Raw genomic sequence first — 15,004 nt, forward strand, 5'->3', positions numbered from 1 at the left:
TGGCAATGGTGGTGTGCATGTCTAGGATTGGATCCGAAGGGAGCTTGGTACTGAAGCAGTCCGACGGACTCACCTCTTCTTCTTCCTGGTTTCCTACCTGGTGCACAGCTTCTATTCACCTTAACCTGCTTTAAAAAGTATCTTTTACAACCCCAACTAAGTTTTCCAAACTAAGTAAAACGGAACGTTTTGAACGCATCGATGTGGCACACCGGATCTGGTCAGAACGTCTAGGCCGGGTTTGGGGTGTTATATTTAGTGGTATCAGAGCCAGGTTGCAACAACTCGACTGTGGAATGGGTTTATAAAAACGAAGATCTTCAAAAAAAATCAATTTTTAAATCTGGACTCCTGAAGGTGGCATTCCGAATCTCCAGCCCAAACCTGTAAGTATTCTAAATTTTTCTGAATATATTCTGAATTATCTGTCTGTACTGAGACTTTATTAGAATACTCTAGATAGGATGCTATTGAAATCCTAGAAATGCTTGCTAAAAGACTAAAACTGTAGCTAGACGTCGATTCTACGAAAACCACCTCTGAATTACTGTTTGAATCATAAAACATCTGTAATAATCACTGGAATGCTAAAATTAATGCATAAAATTCGTAAACAGATAATACGATATGAGTACGCGAGCAGCTCGAGGTAGAGGTCGTGGACGAGGCCGAGGAAGAGCTCGAGCAAGATCTTTGTCTTCAGGACATATGCCAGCGGCAGAAGCACCGGTACCATCGGCAACAGAAGTGGAATCACATGATCATGGTGACGGGGATGACGCCCTGTCGCAGGCAATGCTTCGAGTTCTAGAAAGGGTTACCGGGGCAAGTTCGGGCAACGGAATTCGAGGATCGATTTCTGAACGACTCCGGGCTAACGGAGCAGAGATCTTTAGGGGTGTATCTGGTGTAGCCCCGAATGTGGCAGAATATTGGTTGGAGGCCACGGAATGAATTATGGATGACTTGGACTGTTCTGTGGAGCAAAAGCTGAAAGGGGCCGTATCGTTGCTGCGAGATGAGGCTTATCAGTGGTGGCTCACTGTGAGGGATGGAACCCCAGCTGATAGGGTTACTTGGGAGCTGTTTAAGACAGCCTTTAAAGGAAAGTACGTCGGGGCAAGTTATATGGACGCCCGTAGGAAAGAATTCCTGAATCTGGTCCAAGGAGGCAAAACTGTTGCTGAGTACGAGGCTGAATTTCTGAGGCTGAGTAGGTATGCTATGGGAATAGTTGCTACGGAGTATGAGTGTAGCGTTCGCTTTGAGGATGGCCTCAGAGATGACCTTAAGGTGCTGATTGCTCTGCAGAGGGAGCGTGACTTCGCGGTTCTGGTGGAAAAAGCTAAGATCGCTGAGGAGGTAAATCGTACTGAGAGGCAGAATCGTGAGAAAGATCGAAACCGTTTCCGGAGGGATTCTAGACCTTCGGGTAGAGCAAACAAGAATGTCAAAAGGGCGAGAGTAGAGGAGCCAGTTCGAGCCGTTCCGATGAATGTGGTTAGACCGCCAATCTGTGGGGACTGTGGTAAGGTACACTTGGGTGAGTGTAGGAAACGTTCTGGTGCTTGTTTCCGATGCGGATCTATGGAGCACAGAGTTAAGGACTATCCACAGAGAGCTGATCAGGCTCAGGTTGCTGTACAGAGGGTTGTTCAACCCATGAGAGGTGGACCACAACCACCGAGAGGACGTGGACAAGGTAGGGGCGGAAATGGGAATGGAAATGATTGAGGTCGAGGAGTGCCTGGTAGGGGAGCCAGAAATGCTGAGGCTCGACAGCTAGCGTTGGTGTATGCAGCTCGTCATCGGGAGGAGGGCGACGCACCTGATGTCATAACTGGTACGTTCTTAGTTTCTAATATGCCGTATACTGCCTTGGTGGATATTGGATCTACTCATTCTTATGTTGCATGTGCCATATCTGGGTCTTTGGGAGTACATTCTAAGAAGATAGTGAGTGGGGTATCTGTGCTAAGTCCCTTGGGTCACTCGGTTAGGGTAGACAAGCTGTATAAGGATGTACCCTTAGGAACTCAAGGTAGGATCTTTCTTGGCGATCTAATGGAGTTGCCGTTTGGAGAGTTTGATCTCATTCTGGGAATGGACTGGCTTGTTAAGCATAAGGCAACTCTAGACTGTGCTGCTACGCGAATGGTGCTAAGGACCACGGAAGGGGATGAGGTTATGGTGATAGGTGAACGAAGGGACTATTTGTCTAATGTGATATCGGCATTGAGGGCTGAAAAGTGGATTCGGAAAGGGTGTGAGGCCTATTTGGCATTTGTAAGTCAAACAGATGTAGAGGGGCTGACAGTGGATAAGGTTAGAACTGTAAAAGAGTTCCAAGATGTCTTTCCGGAGGAGCTTCCGGGATTGCCTCCAAATCAGGAAGTCAAATTTGGAATCGACCTGTTGCCTGGGACAGCACCAGTGTCCATTGCACCATATAGGATGGCACCGAAGGAGTTAGTGGAGTTAAAGGCGCAAATTCAAGAATTGTTGGATAGAGGCTTTATTAGACCAAGTGTGTCTCCATGGGGAGCACCGGTGCTATTTGTGAAGAAGAAGGATGGGACGATGCGCATGTGCATTGATTATCGCCAGTTGAATAAACTGACGATTAAGAATAAGTATCCTCTGCCTAGGATTGACGATCTGTTCGACCAGCTTAAGGGAGCTTCAGTATTTTCCAAGATCGATCTTCGATCTGGATATCATCAGTTAAGGGTCAAGGAGGCAGATATTCATAAGACAGCATTCAGGACTCGTTATGGTCATTATGAGTTTCTGGTTATGCCATTTGGACTAACAAATGCTCCTGCAGCGTTTATGGATCTGATGAATCGTGTGTTCCAACCATTTCTGGATGGGTTCGTGGTCGTCTTTATTGACGATATTCTGGTATATTCTGAGACCGAATCAAAACATGATGAGCATCTCCGCACTGTGTTGCAAGTGTTAAGGGAGAAGGAACTTTATGCGAAGTTCAGCAAGTGTGAGTTCTGGTTGAGGGAGGTAACCTTTTTGGGGCATGTGGTCTCTGCAGAGGGGATTAGAGTGGATCCTCGAAAGATTGAAGCAATTTTGGAATGGAACCCACCTAGGTCGGTTTCAGAAATTCGAAGTTTCCTAGGGTTGGCAGGATACTACAGAAGGTTTGTGGAAGGTTTTTCTGTGATGGCAGCACCTCTCACAAAACTCATAAGGAAAGGAGTACCGTTTGTATGGACGGAGAAACAGCAAGAAGCTTTTGAGAGGTTGAAGAAAGTTCTGACTGAAGCACCTGTGTTAATTCAACCAGAGTCTAGGAAAGATTTTAATGTGTACAGTGATGCATCACACGTAGGTTTGGGTTGTGTGTTGATGCAAGAGGGTAAGGTGGTTGCTTATGCGTCTCGACAACTTAAGCCTCACGAAGGGAACTATCCCACTCATGATTTGGAGTTAGCAGCAGTGATCTTTGCACTTAAAATTTGGAGGCATTACTTGTATGGGGAAAGGTGTATTATATACACAGATCATAAGAGTCTCAAGTATTTGCTGACTCAGAAGGAACTGAACCTTAGGCAAAGGAGATGGATCGAGTTGCTTAAGGATTATGATTGTTCAATCAATATCACCCAGGCAAGGCTAATGTGGTGGCTGATGCTCTAAGTCGTAGAGCTGTATCTGATCTGAGAGTAATGTTTGCTCATCTAAGTCTATTTGATGATGGAAGTCTGTTGGCTGAATTGCAAGTAAGGCCAACCTGGGTGGATCAGATTAAGGAAAAGCAGTTGAAAGATGAGTCTTTGGTCCCTCGTTTTCAACAAGTTAAGGAAGGGGAAACTTCTGAGTTTGGGTTAAATGATGATGGGGTTCTGTGTTTTCGAGGTAGAATTTGTGTTCCGAAGGACTCTGACTTGAGACGGTCAATTTTGAAGGAAGCTCATGGGGGACTTTGTGCCATGCATCCTGGAGGGAATAAGTTGTACCATGACTTGCGAGAACTGTATTGGTGGCCTAGACTTAAGCGAGAGGTAACAAAATTTGTGGGGAAATGCCTGACATGCCAGCAAGTGAAAGCTGAGCATCAGTTACCTTCTGGATTATTGCAGCCAGTAAAAAATACCACTTTGGAAGTGGGAGAGGGTAACCATGGACTTTGTGAGTGGGCTACCCTTGACACCATCGAAGAAAGACTCGATGTGACAGCCCAAAATTGACTCTAGTCGGGAAGTGGTTTCGAGACCACAAAATCGAGTTACAAGAAAATTTATTTTAATTTTAATTGCATATATTAAATGTGGTAGTGTATGTGTGGAAATAATAAAGGTTTAAAATTAGCCTTAGGAATGTGGATTTTCATGAAAGGACTTAGTTGAGAAATTTAGAAAAGATGATAGATAAATTGAAAGGATTAAATAATAACAAGGTGAGAAAGTATGGATTTGCATGTCAAAATGCCCTTAATTCATGAAGTGGCCGGCCATGTGATGATGGTCCTCCATTAAGTCAAGTTAAATACAATTTTATAATGGTAAATGATAAAATAATCTAAATAGAAACATAAATTAATAAGAAATGGAAGGTGGGAGAGTGTCATCTTCTCCTTGCAAAACCGAACATAAAGGAAGAAGGAAAGAAAAATGGTTAAAAAGCATTCGGTCAACTTAAGGGATTAATCAAGGTAAGATTGCATGTTATTTTTCATTAAATTTTGTTAAATTTAGTTAATAGACAAATCCATATTATAACCCATAGGGTGATTTCTCTATTTGGTGAAAAAAAAATGGGCATTCGGATGTGATCGTTAGATGTTAAGAGGATAGTGTTTGATGCTTTGGAATGGAATATTAGAAAGATAAGTAATGAAATAGCTAATAGATATATGAACCTTGGTATGATATTATGGATAGATGTGGAGTTTTTGGTAGTAGAAACATTCGGCCAAATTATTATGTGGAGGAACTATGTGCTCAAATGAAATGAAAAAAAAATGATATTCAATCGAAATTGTATATTCGGCATTTAAAATTAAGTACATAGGTGATGTTAGATTGATCTTGCATATTCGGCTATATAGTATGCACATTGGTGAAATTTCTTTGATTCTATACAATCGACCAAATGAGGAGGTTGGTTTACAAAGTTGAGTTTGATTCATAATTATGTATATTTGAATGTAATCATATTGGCATAATATTATTTTGGAAGGGATAATACATTTGGCTTTGAGATATAATATGAACATTAGTTGAGACTTGGATGTCTTGAACAAGGATGATTGTAAAAAAAAATGGAATTATTAAATTTATATATATATAGGTATCTTGCAAGGTAAATTAAATTACTAAACTTATTTATTTAATCAAGCTCAAGAATCCAAAGGAGGGGAATCAAGCAAAGGCAAAGCAAAGAATATTGAGTAGTTGATTGGGAATCACTTCATCCGACCTAAGGTAAGTCATTAAGCATATATTTTGTATCAATTTAAATGGTTATAACGTCTATGTAATGATGCTGAATGGAACGATAAATATATATATTTATACATGTATGCATGGGGTGATGAAAGTATTGAATAAAAAGAAAAGAGGTGAGATGAATTGAGTTGTTGGTTTAGGCACTAAGTGTGCGGGTGTAAACATTTATGATCATGAGATTGGCACTAAGTGTGCGGGTTTAAATTGTACAGCACTAAGTGTGCGAGTTTACAGTACATGGCACTAAGTGTGCGCGGTTGATTATTAAGCACTATGTGTGCGAACCCAATATATATTTTCTATAAATTATTTACATTAAGGGTGCGACTTTACCGAGTCGATTTTGGACAGCGGAAAAAGGTAAGTGTGCGAACTTGAAATGCATGGTACTAAGTGTGTGAGTTTAAAGTGCATGGCACTGAGTGTGCGTGGGTGATTACTAAACATTATGTGTGCAACCCAATATATATTTTCCATAAATTATTTACACGAAGGGTGCGGCTTTACCAAGTCAATTTTGGACAGCGGAAAAGGTAAGTACCTTGAGTTCATGGCTAATAGGCGCTATGTTTATATTTGGAGTTGAGCTTGGTAAGTTTTGAACCTATGTGACGATTATAGTTGAAGTCACGTACATAAGGTTCATTGTGGAATAGGTGAAAGTTCGTTTAATTGTATGATTATAACGAAAATAAAATGATGTATGAAAGGTCAATGTAGGACTTGGTATGAGATTGAACCATAGGGTTTAAGGAACTATGGTATAGTTTGGTATGGATGGAGTACTTAACCTCATTTCATTGTTTCCTGTTGTGATAATTTTATTAATGGATGGTTGTGGAATGCTTATGGCTTACTGAGTTATATACTCATTCGGTGTTTGCTTGTCACCTATTCTAGGTTTCTTGGACTCGTCTCTTTTTGCGTGATCGTGCCGTCGTCGAAGTCATCACACCGGCTAGCAACCTTTGGTACTTTCTTCTTAGTTGGTCTAGGAGAACATTTCGGCATGTATAGGCTATTATGTTATGTTTGAACTTTGGTATGTAAACTTTTAGCCATGCGAAAATGGCATAAATGTTCGGTTGGATTTGGTTTTATAACGTTAGGTCGTAAGTCTTGGTAATACGATCTTTATGTCATGGTTGATTATTTTTGGTGTTAAAATTTATGTTATGGCAAAAGTGTAGTAGGGGGGGGGATGTTTGACAATGATTAGCCTTTGGTATTATAATTTTGTGATATGTATGATGAATTACTAGTTAGATCAATAAGAAATCACTAAATGGACATAGTTGCTTCAGTAACAGATGCTGGCAGCAGCAGTGACGTGGGATTGAAAAATTACAACAATTAGTAGGAATGGAATTAAATAGTGGATAAATTATGTAATCGAAGCTCGATGAGTCTATTTTCATATAGAAGTAACGAAACAATCATATGAACAGTATGTTAAGAGATATTCAGGTTCTCGCGAGACAGGGCCAGAACGGTTTCTGGGTTCCCTGTTCCGACTTTGTAAATTTATTATGAATTAACCAGAGATAATTAGGAGCCATGCCATATATGTATAGATTCCTCTTTGAGTCTAGTTTCTATAGAAATAAACGGCATCAGTATTGAAGCTCTGTACAGGGAGATATCCAGGTCGTAATGCACAAAGGTCAGTGTAGTCGACCCCAGTAACATGGGAGACTTTGACTAATAAACTGTACTAATTGGCCCGACCAAAAATTCTAGAAAAAAATATGTAGATGGGTATATGAGTCTAGTTTCAGGGAAAATTCACAGAACTGGATTTCGAGTCCCAGAGCTCAAGATATGATTTTTAAAGTGACTAGTACGCAGATTGGCAGCTTGTCTGGAAAAATTTTTAATAAGTGGTTTGAAGTCTGTTAACACCTCGTGTTCGACTCCGGCGACGGTCTCGAGTTCGGGGTGTCACATTTGATTGGTATCAGAGCTATGGTTTAGTCGGTTCTAGGACTACCATAGCACGTATGAGTCTAGCTATACATGCCTTAATGTTAATGTTTAAATGTGTGATGACTTCTGACGGTTAAAATTTTTGTTTTGGTTAGTAAATGGATCCCGGTGTAGAGAGAACCTTGGCGGATGACGTTGAAAGTGTAGCGGCTGCTCCTGCACAAGGGACGCCGCCTGTTGAACCTCAGTCATCTGCGAATAATCAAGGTGAGGGGGCTAAACAAGCCTTCTTTACCATGATGAATGAGTGGGTCGCGCAATATGCCCGAACCAATCCGGCTGTCCAACAATTCCCGAATTTGAATAATCCACCCCAAGAGCCCGTAATGCCATCAGTTGCTGATCCTGTGAGGCTGAGTAAACCACCTGTAGACTTGATTAGGAAGCGCGGGGCTGAGGAGTTCAAGGCCATAGTTACTGATGATGCCGAAAGGGCTGAGTTCTGGCTTGATAACACCATTCGGGTGTTCGATGAACTGTCATGCACACCCGATGAATGTCTAAAGTGTGCTATATCTTTGTTGCGAGACTCAGCCTACTACTGGTGGAGGACCTTGATTTCCATAGTCCCAAACGAACGAGTTACTTGGGATTTCTTCCAAGCGGAATTTCGAAAGAAATATACTAGTCAACGGTTCATCGATCAAAAGCGTAAGGAATTCTTGGAACTCAAGCAAGGCCGTATGACAGTATCTGAGTACGAACATGAATTCGTAAGGCTCAGTAGGTATGCCCGGGAGTGTGTAGCTGATGAGGTTGCTATGTGCAAAAGATTTGAAGAAGGATTGAATGAAGATTTAAAGCTACTAGTGGGTATTCTGGAGATAAAAGAATTCGTGACACTAGTCGAACGAGCCTGCAAGGCGGAAGAACTTGGAAAGGGGAAGAAGAAGGCTGAATTTGAAGCTAGAGACTATTGTAAAAGATCGACGGGTAAAGCTCCGTTCTCAGCTGTAAAGAAGTTCAGGGAGGACACTAATAAGTCGAGGATGACTGCGGGAATTTCCATCAGAGCACGACCATCGACGGACTCCCGAACTACTTCGGTAGCTAGTATGGGCAATAATCGTCTAGAGAGACCTGAGTGTCCCCAATGTGGAAGACGACACATAGGTCAATGTTGGGGTAAGTCTATTAACAGGGCCTGTTACGGATGCGGTTCGAAGGACCACTTCATTAGAGATTGCACGGAGCTTGATGAGAAGAATAAGGTTCAAGGTGCAAGACCTAGTGGAGTGACAACTAGAGGTAGACCACCGAGAATTTTAGGAGGTAGGGGTGGTAGTCAGAGAGGGGTCTCTGATACGGCTGTTCGAGCCGAGAACCGTACTCCTGCTAGAGCATATGCCATTCGCGCACGAGAGGAGGCATCCTCCCCTGACGTCATCACTGGTACCTTCACTCTCTTTGATACTAATGTGATTGCATTGATTGACCCTGGCTCTACTCATTCATATGTATGTGAAACCTTAGCATCCAGTAAGACTCTACCTGTTGAGTCTACTGAGTTCGTAATTCGGGTGTCAAATCCCTTGGGTCGTTACGTGCTTGTCGACAAAGTGTGTAAGAGATGTCCCCTAGTAATTCGAGGTTCTTGTTTTCCGGCGGACTTGATGCTTCTGCCGTTTGATGAATTTGATGTTATTCTTGGTTTGGATTGGCTGACCGCGCATGATGCGGTTGTGAATTGCAAAAGCAAGACTATTGATTTGAGGTGCGCAAATAACGAAGTAATCCGAGTTGAGTCTACGGATTTGGAGGGGTTGCCAGCTGTAATATCAGCAATGTTGGCCCAGAAATATGTAAGAAAAGGGTGCGAAGCATACCTTGCGTATGTACTTGATGATAAAGAATTAGAAAAGAAACCCGAAACTGTGCGGGTGGTTTGTGAATACCCGGATGTTTTTCCTGAAGAATTACCGGGTTTACCACCTGTTCGGGAGGTAGAGTTTGGTATTGAGCTTGTACCTGGAACTACGCCAATTTCGATAGCTCCGTATCGTATGGCACCAACCGACTTAAAGGAATTGAAAGCTCAATTGCAAGAGTTGACGGATAGAGGTTTCGCTCGACCAAGTTTCTCACCTTAGGGTGCACCAGTATTGTTCGTGAAAAAGAAGGACGGAACCATGAGGTTGTGCATTGACTATCGTCAGTTGAATAAAGTGACCATAAAGAATAAATATCCGTTACCGCGTATTGATGATTTGTTTGATCAATTAAAGGGAGCCTCAGTGTTTTCAAAGATAGATTTGAGATCGGGTTATTATCAGTTGCGGATTCAAGATTCGGACGTACCCAAAACTACTTTCAGAACGAGGTACGGTCACTACGAGTTCTTAGTGATGCCATTCGGGCTCACTAATGCCCCTGCGGTATTTATGGATTTGATGAATCGGATCTTCAGACCCTATTTGGATCGGTTCGTAGTTGTGTTCATTGATGACATCTTGGTCTATTCAAGAGATGAGACCGAACATGCTGAACACCTGAGATTAGCGTTGCAAATTTTGCGGGATAAGCAGTTATATGCGAAGTTCAGTAAGTGTGAGTTCTGGTTAAGAGAGGTTAGCTTCTTGGGTCATGTGGTATCCGCATCGGGTATTCGAGTTGACCCGAGCAAAATTTCAGCCATACTTAATTGGAAGCCTCCAAGAAATGTTACCGAAGTTCGGAGCTTCTTGGGGCTCGCCGGTTATTACCGACGATTTGTAAAAGGTTTCTCGATGATAGCCACACCAATGACGAAGCTACTTCAAAAGGATGCTAAGTTCGAATGGACGGAGAAATGTCAGAAAAGCTTCGATCAACTGAAAACTCATTTGACTGAAGCTCCAATTTTAGTGCAACCCGAATCAGGCAAAGAGTTTGTCATTTATAGTGACGCATCCCTACTCGGGTTGGGTTGCGTATTGATGCAAGAAGGTCGAGTTGTGGCCTATGCGTCGAGACAATTGAAGCCACACGAGAGAAATTATCCAACCCATGATCTCGAACTAGCCGCCATCGTATTTGCTTTGAAAATATGGTGACATTATTTGTTTGGCGAAAAGTGCCATGTATTTTCGGATCACAAAAGTCTCAAATATTTGATGACTCAAAGAGACTTAAATCTGCGACAAAGACGTTGGCTTGAGTTGTTGAAAGATTACGAGCTTGTCATTGATTACCACCCGGGAAAGGCTAATGTGGTTGCGGACGCCTTAAGCCGAAAATCACTGTTTGCTTTACGAGCGATGAATGTGCACTTGTCTATTCTACCCGACAATGTGTTAGTAGCTGAATTAAAAGCCAAACCATTATTGATTCATCAAATTCGTGAAGCCCAGAAAGTTGATGATGAATTGGTTGCAAAACGGGCTGAGTGTGTTCCGAACAAGGAATCGGAGTTTCAAATGGATGATGATGATTGTTTGAGGTTCAGAAGTCGTTTGTGTGTTCCAAGGAATTCGGAACTTATTTCGATGATTTTGAATGAGGCTCATAGTGGCCGAATGTCTATCCACCCGGGTAGTACTAAAATGTACAACGATCTGAAACGTCAATTTTGGTGGCCGGGCATGAAACGAGACATTTCTGAATTTGTTTCAAGGTTTTTGATATGTCAACAAGTAAAAGCGGAACATCAAGTGCCATCTGGATTACTTCAGCCAATCATGATACCCGAATGGAAATGGGATCGAGTGACAATGGACTTTGTGTCTGGGTTACCTCTGACTCAGAATAAGAAAGACTCGGTTTGGGTTATTGTTGATAGATTGACCAAGTCTGCTCATTTTATCCCTGTCCGTACAGATTTTTCGCTCAATAAATTGGCAGAAATATACATCTCCCAAATTGTTCGATTGCATGGTGTACCTATTTCTATCGTGTCAGATAGAGACCCAAGATTTACATCGCGATTTTGGAAGAAATTGCAAGAAGCTTTGGGTACCAAGCTGCATTTTAGCACTGCTTTTCACCCCCAAACCGATGGTCAATCTGAACGAACAATTCAGATACTCGAGGATATGTCGAGATGTTGCGTTTTAGAGTTCTGTGGTTCATGGGAAAGATATTTGCCTTTGATTGAATTTGCTTATAACAATAGCTTTCAATCAAGCATTAAGATGGCACCTTACGAGGCTTTATACGGTCGCAAGTGCCGTACCCCATTATTTTGGACTGAACTTAGTGAAAGTAAAATTTTTGGGGTTGATTTGATTAAGGATGCCGAGCAGAAAGTTCGAGTAATTCGCGAAAGTTTGAAAGCCTCTTCGGATCGTCAAAAGTCGTATGCAGATTTGAAAAGAAAAGACATTGAATATCAGGTTGGAGATAAAGTATTTCTCAAAGTTTCACCCTGGAAGAAGGTGCTTAGATTTGGTCGTAAGGGCAAATTGAGTCCGAGGTTCATCGGTCCGTACGAAGTGTCCGAACGAGTTGGACCAGTTGCATACCGATTAATTTTACCCCCTGAGCTTGAAAAGATTCACAATGTTTTCCATGTCTCGATGCTTCGACGATATAGGTCCGACCCGTCACACGTAATCACTCCATCTGAGATCGAGATTCAGCCTAACTTGAGTTATGAAGAAGAACCGGTTCGCATTTTGATGCGTGAAGTAAAAGAGTTGCGAAATAAGAAAATCCCATTAGTGAAGGTGTTGTGGCATAAACACGGAATTGAAGAAGCCACTTGGGAACTTGAGGACTCTATGAAGGATCGATATCCAAAATTATTCACCGGTAAGATTTTCGGGGACGAAAATTTCTTGAGTGGGGGAGAGTTGTGACAGCCCAAAATTGACTCTAGTCAGGAAGTGGTTTCGGGACCACAAAACCGAGTTACAAGAAAATTTATTTTAATTTTAATTGCATATATTAAATGTGGTAGTGTATGTGTGGAAATAATAAAGGTTTAAAATTAGCCTTAGGAATGTGGATTTTCATGAAAGGACTTAGTTGAGAAATTTAGAAAAGATGATAGATAAATTGAAAGGATTAAATAATAACAAGGTGAGAAAGTATGGATTTGCATGTCAAAATGCCCTTAATTCATGAAGTGGCCGGCCATGTGATGATGGTCCTCCATTAAGTCAAGTTAAATACAATTTTATAATGGTAAATGATAAAATAATCTAAATAGAAACATAAATTAATAAGAAATGGAAGGTGGGAGAGTGTCATCTTCTCCTTGCAAAACCGAACATAAAGGAAGAAGGAAAGAAAAATGGTTAAAAAGCATTCTGTCAACTTAAGGGATTAATCAAGGTAAGATTGCATGTTATTTTTCATTAAATTTTGTTAAATTTAGTTAATAGACAAATCCATATTATAACCCATAGGGTGATTTCTCTATTTGGTGAAAAAAAAATGGGCATTCGGATGTGATCGTTAGATGTTAAGAGGATAGTGTTTGATGCTTTGGAATGGAATATTAGAAAGATGAGTAATGAAATAGCTAATAGATATATGAACCTTGGTATGATATTATGGATAGATGTGGAGTTTTTGGTAGTAGAAACATTCGGCCAAATTATTATGTGGAGGAACTATGTGCTCAAATGAAATGAAAAAAAAATGATATTGCATCGAAATTGTATATTCGGCATTTAAAATTAAGTACATAGGTGATGTTAGATTGATCTTGCATATTCGGCTATATAGTATGCACATTGGTGAAATTTCTTTGATTCTATACAATCGACCAAATGAGGAGGTTGGTTTACAAAGTTGAGTTTGATTCATAATTATGTATATTTGAATTTAATCATATTGGCATAATATTATTTTGGAAGGGATAATACATTTGGCTTTGAGATATAATATGAACATTAGTTGAGACTTGGATGTCTTGAACAAGGATGATTGTAAAAAAAATGGAATTATTAAATTTATATATATATAGGTATCTTGCAAGGTAAATTAAATTACTAAACTTATTTATTTAATCAAGCTCAAGAATCCAAAGGAGGGGAATCAAGCAAAGGCAAAGCAAAGAATATTGAGTAGTTGATTGGGAATCACTTCATCCGACCTAAGGTAAGTCATTAAGCATATATTTTGTATCAATTTAAATGGTTATAACGTCTATGTAATGATGCTGAATGGAACGATAAATATATATATTTATACATGTATGCATGGGGTGATGAAAGTATTGAATAAAAAGAAAAGAGGTGAGATGAATTGAGTTGTTGGTTTAGGCACTAAGTGTGCGGGTGTAAACATTTATGATCATGAGATTGGCACTAAGTGTGCGGGTTTAAATTGTACAGCACTAAGTGTGCGAGTTTACAGTACATGGCACTAAGTGTGCGCGGTTGATTATTAAGCACTATGTGTGCGAACCCAATATATATTTTCTATAAATTATTTACATTAAGGGTGCGACTTTACCGAGTCGATTTTGGACAGCGGAAAAAGGTAAGTGTGCGAACTTGAAATGCATGGTACTAAGTGTGTGAGTTTAAAGTGCATGGCACTGAGTGTGCATGGGTGATTACTAAACATTATGTGTGCAACCCAATATATATTTTCCATAAATTATTTACACGAAGGGTGCGGCTTTACCGAGTCAATTTTGGACAGCGGAAAAGGTAAGTACCTTGAGTTCATGGCTAATAGGCGCTATGTTTATATTTGGAGTTGAGCTTGGTAAGTTTTGAACCTATGTGACGATTATAGTTGAAGTCACGTACATAAGGTTCATTGTGGAATAGGTGAAAGTTCGTTTAATTGTATGATTATAACGAAAATAAAATGATGTATGAAAGGTCAATGTAGGACTTGGTATGAGATTGAACCATGGGGTTTAAGGAACTATGGTATAGTTTGGTATGGATGGAGTACTTAACCTCATTTCATTGTTTCCTGTTGTGATAATTTTATTAATGGATGGTTGTGGAATGCTTATGGCTTACTGAGTTATATACTCATTCGGTGTTTGCTTGTCACCTATTCTAGGTTTCTTGGACTCGTCTCTTTTTGCGTGATCGTGCCGTCGTCGAAGTCATCACACCGGCTAGCAACCTTTGGTACTTTCTTCTTAGTTGGTCTAGGAGAACATTTCGGCATGTATAGGCTATTATGTTATGTTTGAACTTTGGTATGTAAACTTTTAGCCATGCGAAAATGGCATAAATGTTCGGTTGGATTTGGTTTTATAACGTTAGGTCGTAAGTCTTGGTAATACGATCTTTATGTCATGGTTGATTATTTTTGGTGTTAAAATTTATGTTATGGCAAAAGTGTAGTAGGGGGGGGATGTTTGACAATGATTAGCCTTTGGTATGGCTAGTCATGATTATAATTTTGTGATATGTATGATGAATTACTAGTTAGATCAATAAGAAATCACTAAATGGACATAGTTGCTTCAGTAACAGATGCTGGCAGCAGCAGTGACGTGGGATTGAAAAATTACAACAATTAGTAGGAATGGAATTAAATAGTGGATAAATTATGTAATCGAAGCTCGATGAGTCTATTTTCATATAGAAGTAACGAAACAATCATATGGACAGTATGTTAAGAGATATTCAGGTACTCGCGAGACAGGGCCAGAA

General features: G+C 40.4%; 1 long non-coding RNA gene across 1 annotated transcript; it reads left to right on the forward strand.

Annotated features, from left to right (window-relative positions):
• The first annotated feature begins 4,370 nt into the window (after positions 1–4,370).
• On the forward strand, positions 4,371–6,414 carry LOC121204574 (uncharacterized). The gene is made up of 3 exons (XR_005899691.1): positions 4,371–4,672; positions 5,359–5,444; positions 6,369–6,414. It is a non-coding gene; the product is annotated as an uncharacterized lncRNA (long non-coding RNA).
• The last annotated feature ends 8,590 nt before the right edge of the window (positions 6,415–15,004 follow it).

Source organism: Gossypium hirsutum, chromosome A08 (assembly GCF_007990345.1).
Source record: "Gossypium hirsutum isolate 1008001.06 chromosome A08, Gossypium_hirsutum_v2.1, whole genome shotgun sequence".
NCBI lineage: Eukaryota > Viridiplantae > Streptophyta > Magnoliopsida > Malvales > Malvaceae > Gossypium > Gossypium hirsutum.